The following is a 9,885-nucleotide window of genomic DNA, read 5'->3' as shown; positions in this document are numbered from 1 at the left end:
GGCAAGGAATATAGTAATCAACACTATTATTGCAGTCTGACCAGTGACTAAAGTTAAAACATATAGCACAAGAAGCTGCAATATGTTGTACATATATTTTAACAGGTTTCCATTTAGAAGTGAAGAACCTCTTTGTTCTCTTTTGACTTTGTTTTCTCCCAATAATTTGCTGCACTGGTGTCAGTGGGGCGGACGTGCCTTGCCCTCCTGCACATATGGTTGCCTCATCCCCCCCCCTCAAGCCATCTTCAGGCTGATAAAGCTGCTGAACACTTCCCAACGCCAGCGACCGGCTCGCCGTCGTCAGCTGGCAGCCTATTTAAGTGTCAGGCGGTCCCGGCGAGGTACGGTAAGGTGATAGCGCCTGTGGGTGGGGGTGAGGGTGGTTGGCTGGGGTGTGTGTGGGGGGGTGTGTGTACCGTCCGCTCTGACGTGCACTTTTAACCCCCTACGTTGCACAATGAAATGCAACCTCGTAGACTCATGCACGGCCAGGGAGGATCTTTGTTGTGGTTCTGAAAAATTGACGAGACGCTTCTGTTCTCTCCACATGCTGATTTCGGAAGAAATCAAGAGTTTGTTTTTCTGGCTCTCCCTTGTTTTTTTCTTTGTCCTTGAGGTGATGTCACTCCTCTCGCATTCCCGGCAGATTACTTTTTTTTTCTCTCTCTCTTTTTTCTTCCGCAGCTCCACCTTCAGTTGTCCTCGGGATAAGAAACGCTCTGGAGTTCTGCTTGCGGAGCCGTGCTTGTGTGTTTTAGCCCGCTCTTTACTTTGCGACAGCCAGCCGTCTCCACGCAGTCTGAGGCCCGTGTTTAACCCTGTGGAAGCCGCCGCCGCCGCCGCCGCCGCCACCGCCGCCACCGTTTTAAAACACCCAGGCACACGGCCGGCGACATCTGCAAGGCATTACAGTAAATTGCAGGAATAGAGAAATGGGTTTCGGGCGCATGTCCTGCAGGGGTCCAGATGTGACTCCACAGTCGCAGGCAACCGCGGGGAAAAAACACCAGGAGGGGTGTAAGGAGTAAAATGTGGCCGTGTGAAGTGGGCTCGGAGACCCGGCCTGGCCTGGCCCGGCCCGGCCCGGCCCGGCCCGTCTCCAGCCCTCATTTAGCGGCTCGGCGTCTCTATGAAGCAAACATAAACACGTGTGTCCAAACAGCAGCACAGTCATGTCAGTGATCCAGCAAACAATAGTGGCGTGTTTATCTGCGGGGTCCTCAAAGGCCTCAGTGCCTCAGTGATCGTCTCACCATCGCATTACTCTCAGTAGCTGCGTTTCCATCACCCCGAGAATTGCGCAAAACCTAAATATCGCAATAAAAAACTGGTTATGGAAACGCCTAAACTTCGAAAAACCTCTCAAATATCGCTGAGAGGTTTTGACGCTCTGGTCACGTGATCAGTTCACCTCAAGTGAAAAAATTACAAGTAATCAAAGATAAAAAAATATAGCAACCATTCTTGACAGCAAACAAACGCTAAACAAACGCAAACGTAGTTGCATTTTGTCACATGCAACAAATCAGACACAAGCTTCTCTCTGTTCTTTCCAAACTCCTAACTCCGTGGTGATGCTGTTCCAATAGAAACATTGTAAAAGTGACAATCCCTGGAGTTCCCAGGCACCTTCGGGAGGACGTGATCTGGGTGACATCAGGGAGCGGCCAGATGTACGATCACATTTTTAAAGAGTTGTGAAATTGCTCTTTCTTTGCAAAATAAAAAGGTCAGGATTAAATTATCCCGACCTATAAATTTATCACATTTTGGACTTCTAAATGAAATTTTTCCCAGATAGGTTCGTTCCAGATTCATAACCGCAGCTGTCACTGGTGTATGTCACCGTTATGCTTTGTCTTCATTCTTTCAGCCAAGCTAACACGTTGCTACACTGCTGCTCATCGACTCCAGTCCGCTTTAATTTGCCCAACGGCAGAAGGACCAGACGGGAAAAGTTGCATGGCAGGCCTGGTACACGCATTTGTACACTGGCACACGGTCAGCCGTGTAAATTTCATCCCTGCCTCTGCTGTCAGCACACTGAGCTCCTAATTGGTCGGCCTCAGTGAAAGAAAAAAAGAAAAAAGAAAAAGTGGAGGTGGCTCGCAGCCTCGGCAGTAACACCGCTCAGGGGAACCAGTAAAAAAAGTTTTGCTGCTCAGCCCACCGCAGCTCGTCGCCTGTTTAAGACCCCGGGGCGTCCAAGCGCAGCTTGTTTCATTTTTCCACTCTTTCCTCCCCTCTTCTTGTTTCTCCCCGCCGACACTCGCTGATTGAATTCCAGCCCTCATTGTCATCGTGCGCGTGTGCAAAACTGCAGTTGAAGCGTTTTGTCAGCGACTTTAATCACGCCGGACTCTCCCCGCCCTGTTTGTCCTCTTCACACCGGCCGCGGACAGCACCGGTCGCCCCCCCGGCCTCCGCGTCGGATGGTGTAATTTTAGATTGTGCGAAGAACAACTGCGCATGACGTCTTGTGGATCTTGTCCACGCTACTGACAAATCTGGCCGCGGCGGGAGGTTTTATTGATTGGAGAGACAATTTCTGAATTTCAGACTGAGTAAGATGAGAAGTACAACCCCATAGTGGAAAGTGACTATTTGGATTTCACCCTGTTTCCACTTCAAGCACAGCACCATTTGATAGATGAGGTTTATCTCTGAGTCTACAAGGGCTTCAGCCAGAGTGTTTTTAAAGGCCTTTATCTAAATAAAACACAAAATCTGAAGACGATTTGATAAAAAGAAAAAAAATTACCTCATTAAAATGCAATTCAAGACTCAACTCTGCATTTTTCTCTAAGGCTTTCACTGCCAGCTAATTGGTCAAAATTAATAGTTTGTGCATTATGTCAAGTGTCATCTGTGATCGTTCTCTGGCCTCTCCAGCACAGTTCAATCTTGTGATTACTATTTCTTTTGCTTTGGTTCCCATTTTTAGCTTTGCACTCTCCATCATCGAAAAAACTTCAAACTTCCAACTGACTTTGTTACCAAATCTACATGCTGCTCTTCCCTCTGTTGTTTAGTTTCTTTCTTTTCTTTAATTTTGGATGGACAACACCAGATATTTAACCCAAAGATGTTCTTGTTCCTCAGTTTTTCTTTCTGCTTCGAGTTGAATTTTCCGGTTGCCTGGAACATTTAGAAGGATGACCATGTGAGCTGCGGAACACAGCATGTGCTCAACCACTTGTCTTCTTCCCGGTGACGGAACCACAGACTGACGGAAACAGTCTCCGCTGTCACGGTCGTTTCAGTAAGATCAGCGTGTGTCCCGCTATGACATGCGTTTCCGTGAGCGTGCGTGTGTCGTCGTTGTTGTCGTTATTGTTCGCGACGTGCCTGTGGGTTCTTTCTTTTTTTTTTGAAAAATTGGAGATAGTGATGCGAGCAGACAATAAACAAGGAGGACGAGCAATTTCAGGGGAAAAGCTGGCCGCAAAATGACATTTCACTTATCCACTTACCTCGCCCCCACTTTGTTAAATATTGCTAAAATAACAAACATGTCTATTTTGGAGAAAATGAGCTAAACAACCTATCAGACATCAAAGGAGACACGGCTGCTTTCGGACCTAAAATACTTATTGAAATGTGCTAATTTCTCCCTTGCGGTCGACTGCATAGAGGGAAGCTGCTGCTGTGGCGGGCGAAAAAATTGAACTAAATGGAGACAGATAATTAACATCTCATGCGCTGCTCTTGACGCACCAAATTTTTGGGTTGAGGTGGAGAAGGAGGAAGCCAGAGGTTTGGAAGTTTTGGGCCCGAGCCCTGAGTTTAGTTTTTTTCTTTAGACGCCCTTTGAGCCTTCATTTTTTCCTTTGACGTGAGCTGCATACAGTGGAGGCTTTTTCTTTACCCTGATGCAGCTCTGCCGTGGATGTATAATAAGAACTGGATTCCAGACTGGCAATATGGCAGCGCGCCAATTTTCCCAGCGGCCACTCGAGGTACTGCAGCAAAACAAATCCCTTCGGCCCAAAAAAGCGTTGGACATGCTGCTGTGTCTCAGCTCGTTCTGATTGGCTGCATCCTGGCATGTCTGTAAATGGTGTTCACCAGAATCTTTCTGATTGGGCTTGAGCTCTGCTTACATTAGAACAGCCTCGGCCGTGGGAGGCGGGGGCCGTATTTTGTGATGGAGCCCAGCCTCCTGTCCCGCTTTATTATTCCTCGGACCCTCTCTTGTTTTTTTAGAGGCCAGTGCTAAAGACTTTTATTTGTTGGTGTTAAGTTTTATTTGCATTTGTATTGGTGCCCATGTGCATTCATGCCTGCGAACCCCGAACACCTCCACCCTGGAACCTCCGGCCGCACGTCTTTCCCGTCACACGCAAATGTGCTCTGACGGCTGTGTGTGTGTGTGTGTGTGTGTGTGTGTGTGTGTGTGTGTGTGTGTAGGTCGTTGTGTGACACAACCAGGCCAACTTTCCGTGGGAAGAACCCTGGGCCGTCCACAGCAAACTATCATCCCCGCTTTGGGAAGACAGACACGATATATAAAATATAACAACATAACAATGAGTGTGTGAGCGCAAAGCAGAAGTTGTCGGCGCTCGGTGCGTGAGCAGGCAACATAACGCGACAATTAAAAGCGGCTCGATTAGATAAGAGCGCCATGTTGACTCTTCCCACCTTCGCTCCCCGCGACCCGCTCCTCGTAAAAGTGTCGACTGCAGTATTTTTATATCGCAGCGTGAATCCGTCGACATACAGCCGCACAGTGTTTGCCCAGAAGCGAAGGTTTATCTCGGGGGGGTCATTCGAGGCAGCGCGACTCCCGCAGGAGTGTGTATCCTCAGCCGAGTTTCGGGTGAAGGAGGCCTTCAACCCTAAACAGCGTCTCGCCCTTTCTCACCATTCGTCAGCCGGAGGGAGCCCTTTGGAGAGTCTCCGGTAATGAACCCTGCTCTGGAAAACAGACAGGACGCCATAATGCGAAACATTTCTGCCTCCTGTTTTGCGGCTTCCTTTGTAGTTCTGTTTTGGTGCATTTTTTTGTCGCGGCGCTGTCACGATTATGGGATTTTTCTAATTTCTCTGCGTAGCCTGTGCGTCCCCGGCGCGCTGCAACTCCAACCGTCAGCTGGCTGTGCCTGTGAACAACAGCAAAAAAAAAAAGAAAAAAGAAGAAGAAACAAGAAAACAAATCCCCCAACACGCAACCTCAAGAATCTGTGCAGTGAAGCTTTTAATGATTGCAAGGTTGCCCCGTTTCTGCAGGCGGGCAGGCAGGGAGGGAGAGAGGGAGGGAGGCGAGACGGCGAGGAGCACACAGAGACCTGCAGAGGTCAGAGCGCAGTTCACTGCAAGGTTTACTAGTCTGTTGACTCTGCACAAGCTGGCGTTTCTCATTAGGGGGACGGGCGTCACAGCTGGGCAGTGCATGCCTGCGAGCCAAGGGGGGGGCATCGGTGCGCGTATTGTTGTCAAACCACTAAAGAATCTTCACCTATAGCTGCGTTTCCGTTACCCCGAGAATTGCGCAAAACCTAAATATCGCAATAAAAAACTGCTCACGGAAACACCTAAACTGTCTCGGCGTAAATCTCACGGGACGTAATTCTCGTAAAATCTCATCCCGCAAGATTTTACGAGATTTACGGCGTACGCACTTCACACCGTTCAATGGAAACACGCGCTTTGTTGAATTTTTAGAAATATCGCTTTTATTTTGCAAAGAACTGTAAGCACAGCTACTATCAGCCAGGCTGTACGTTTTGTGTGATCTGTGTGTGTTGCGGAACTCTATAGCCGCCTTCAAAGTCTCTCAGATTCCCTCACACGAGGGTCCAGTCAGCCGCGACATCCTGTGTTTGTGGCCCAAAAGCAGTTTCAGGCTGCTGCAGCGGCTGTTCTTTTTTTGAGGTTCGAGTGAAATATGTGCGCTATTGCTTGAGCTCAGAGGAGAAATTACTGGAATATACCCCAAAAGAGGGCCAAGGGGCAAGATGGGAAGGGGAGGTGGTGGTCAGCTGCCCTTCCCCCGGTCACCCAGGGAACCATCCACAAGTGGTATTTTCCCACAATCGCTGCACCGTCGCTTATTTGTTCTTTCTTTTGGGTTTCCTTTGCTGGGCTTCTATTAAAATGCACCACAAATATTAACTGACCACACAGTGCTGCGCCTTGTGGGAGCGTCTGCCGTTTGCTCACCGAGGCAGGTGGTTGGTGGTCCAGCTTCTCAGCGGTCAGATGCCGCTGTGGCATAAAAGGAGATCAGGGAGATGGGAAGCTTTTGATTTCACGAGGGCGCTTTGTTCTTTGTTGGTTTCCATCTTTTTATGGCTTTTATGGTTGGTGTCAGAAACCAGTTCTGTTTGATCTTCTCATCATGCCACATGTACTTTCTTCTTGTTTCTGTGCCGTCGCTGCCGTCAAAGTTGTTTGTTAGAATCTATTCACATTGTCACTGTCCATCACTTTTATTTAAGTTAGCCTTTTGTCTGGGCAATATTTCACTGCCATCGAGCTCTTTTTGTGCACAAATCATCATCATTTCATAGCCTACAATGGAACTTATTAGCATTTTCTGAAAATCCAGGCGGACTAAGAAAGACAGAATTCATTCAAACCTTGGACTCAAATATTGAGAAAGCCAAACACCGTCTGAGCTGTTATTCAGTTCTTCACTGTGTGACCTGCAGCTTGATGTGCAAAGTTTGATTTTAGTCGCAGCATCATGACGGCAGCCCATCTTGCAGCCTGTCCGCTGTGACGTCACCAGTGGAAACTCACCGTGATGCGCAGCGAGGTTAAATCAGGTCGACCCAGTGCAGTCGACGAGTCTCGCGCACTGTGATAACACAGTAATAACACTTTGTGTTTGCCTCCACTGCCTCTCCCACCCGTTCTTCCTCTTCAGTCTGTCACCTTTTCTTCATCACCTCCTCCCCCTGTCGGTTTTGCCATTTTTCTTCCCCCACGAGCTCTGGTCTCTGGATCAATACTAAAAGATTTGGTTGGACTTCAAAAGATAACATTTTGTATTAAATGTTATTAAGTCGATTGATGTTCAACACAAAGGCGGATCAAAGGATTCATCAAGTGAAACACTAAATCTGTGAGGAAAACCATTTCAATTAGTTTTCTGGCCAATATTTGAGGAATGTCCTGACATTCCCTGGAAAAGTGGACCTCTTTTCCTCACCACCTCTTCCTACCACCAATGCAAACTTCGTGGTCTTGCCTTGCTGCACCTTCTCCAAACTGTGGTGCCGCTTCTCCCAGAACGCTGCGCCCGGCGTTCATTTCCTTGTTTTCTTTCTCTCTCTCTCTGACTCTCTCTCTCTCTTTTTTTGCTCCTTGAAGGACACCGCTCCTCCCTTCAAAGCTCCTCTTGATTCTGCCTGGCAATCATAGAGTCATTTGGCTCCACATCAACCTGTCCTGGTAAATAAAAGAGGTTAAACAAAAGCAAACAGACGGGCGCCGGCTGACCGCAGCCGCTCCCTTTATCTCCGACACGCCGAGCTGACCTGACGCCGCTGGAAGGGTCGGAAAGAAGAGCAGGAACGTGCAGGTTGTGCCTCTTGTGTGTAGTTTTCTGGGAGTGCAAAGCTACAGAAGGCAAGATTTATGTTGTTTGAGGTTTACGGAGGTTTAATTCAGCGCAGCAGGAGCACCTCCAGTTGGCTTGTGCTGCGTTCACAAATCGCTGCCACCGCGTAGAGCGGATGTGGCCGCGCGCACGGCAAGTCAGAGCAACTGAGCAAACACTCTTTGTTCCGTCTTTGTTTTCACATTTTAAAAAAGAAACCACAACAAAAGCAGAACTCATTTTATTTACTAGAAAGTAAAGTTTATACTTGTGTATTGCTTGAGGATTGACCGGAACACTCAACTGCTATTCCCCTGTGTGGGTGGTCACACGAGGCAGTGTGTGTGTGTGTGTGTGTGTGTGTGTGCGAGAGAGAGAGAGAGAGAGAGAGTAGGGAAAGACATGACGATCTCACCCACTGCGGCTCATCAGAGCTCATCAGCTGTGCAACAGTCTCAACAAGCTCTCTGTCCGATGCGTCTCCCAGATGTTGCTGGATGCAACTCAAAACACTCTGATGAGGACACACACACGCACATGCACACACACGCACTCACGCACACGCTGTGGTTCACCACGCCGATGCGACGGCGATCTTATCTCGCCGCCACTCTCCCTCTCCTCCCTGCATTCTTCCTCCACCCCTCCTCGCTGCGTCCTACAGTAAATCTGCTGTCTGTCGAGGTTTTTACGGCCTCCTCACTGTACCTATAGAGACTTCGGTCATTAAAGAGGATGATTTAAAACGGGCCGTCCTGGCCGGTCAAACAGATCCTCTTTGGTGCGGGACAAAGGCGATGACAGGGTGAATAAATATATCTATATAACACTGAGGTGGTTCCACCTAAACTGTGATGTTGGAGTAAAAGGTACAATCCCTCCTTTATTGGCTCCATGAATTACCTATTCTTGCATTTATTATTTCCTTCATTTAAGAAAGAGCCTCTCTAAATAATGCAGTAAATTATTCCTCTTTAAATCTTTTTGCATTTTTTTCTTTAATTGAAACTTTATCGGCCGTGAAAGAGAGCCGTGTTTTGGTTCTGCCCTAAAGCAGGCGTCACGAGGGAACGCTTGTCTTTTCTTGCGCTGCCAGCCGAGATTCATATCCAGCGGGAGGTGGAAATCTTCGGAGATATGACGAGAGGCGCCTTAGATTGCGCCAGCCAGCAGCAGCATCAGCACGCTCGGACACACAGTCGCAGCCGCTGAGGTGTGTGTTTCGCACGGGCGGCCGAGTCAACGGCGGCACCGATAAACTCCGTCGGCCATCTCCGATAAAGCAGCGCTGCAGGGCGCCGCCGAGTCAAAACAATATGGAAATGCGCTGGAAAAGAAAGGCGCTCTTGTCCAAAGGCCCGCAGAATGTTTTCATAGCTCGAGTGGAGCAGGAATTGAAAAAAAAAAAAAAAAAAACCTTGAGGTCGTTTCAGGATTTATATTTCCCTCCTCTTTTTTCCCCTCCCTCTCCGGATGACCCTCCCACTCATTTCACAAACACGCTCCTCCGGCTTAGAGGAAAAACAAACAACCTTTCAGTGCCCGCAAAATGTATCACTTGAGCAGATTCAAGTTTGGAAACCAAACACACACACGCACACACGCACACACACATATGTGTGATTTTAGGAGACTTGATTGACAATCCAAGCAGTTTGCGGTCGTTATTCACAAGGAGCATCCAGATCATGACGACAGTAGCTCCTCCCTCCACTACTGAAGGCTGTTGTTGCTCTATGCTGGGTTGAGGTGAAAGAGGGGGCTTTTCAAAAGGTCCCAGCTGGTAGCTCAAGATTTCAAGATTTACTTCATTGTCGTCCCACCTGAGTGTTTACATACACGGCGAAGCGACAAGCTGTTTCTCTTCAGCAACAATTCAGGAAAGTCTACGGTAAATATATTCAGGATAGGAATTCACAATGTTGTTTTCGTTGACTTTATTCACGAAATTTTGTCTTTTTTACGTCAATTTTTTTCACAAAATTTTAAAACTCGAAATGTAAAAATCTCCTTCCTGTCATATTTGTTTCTCTTCTTGTGGCCCTAATCCTCTTTCGTAAATACCTGCATCTGTAAACAATGGTCATTTAGGAGAATTTATCAGCTGATGGTTGACAGACCAGAACAACCAACTGTTTTGCTCACTTCCTCTGGACCATGTGTACACTAGTCTGGCTCTAGCGTTTAAAAGGCAACCGTGACGAGAACAGTCCCACCTCCGGTGACTCCACAGCAGGAGGGGTCGCCGGGGTCTCGACCCTCCCCTCGCCTCTCTCTCTCTCTCTGTCCTCGCCGCTGACTCGTCCTCCCCGCTCTCTGGTGAGAGAGCAGCC

At 48.2% G+C, this 9,885-nt stretch overlaps 1 protein-coding gene across 1 annotated transcript in view; it reads left to right on the top strand.

Moving 5' to 3' along the window:
- Positions 1–9,885, top strand: part of coro7 (coronin 7) — a 93,828-nt gene that overhangs the window by 69,979 nt on the left and 13,964 nt on the right. The gene's annotated exons all lie outside the window — the stretch shown is intronic.

The sequence above is a fragment of the Nelusetta ayraudi genome, unplaced genomic scaffold (genome assembly GCF_046127955.1).
Source record: "Nelusetta ayraudi isolate G7.1 ecotype Tasmania unplaced genomic scaffold, CSIRO-AGI_Nayr_v1 ptg000016l, whole genome shotgun sequence".
Lineage (NCBI taxonomy): Eukaryota > Metazoa > Chordata > Actinopteri > Tetraodontiformes > Monacanthidae > Nelusetta > Nelusetta ayraudi.
Note: the sequence above shows the minus strand (reverse complement) of the source record. Positions and strands in the feature narration are given on the sequence as shown.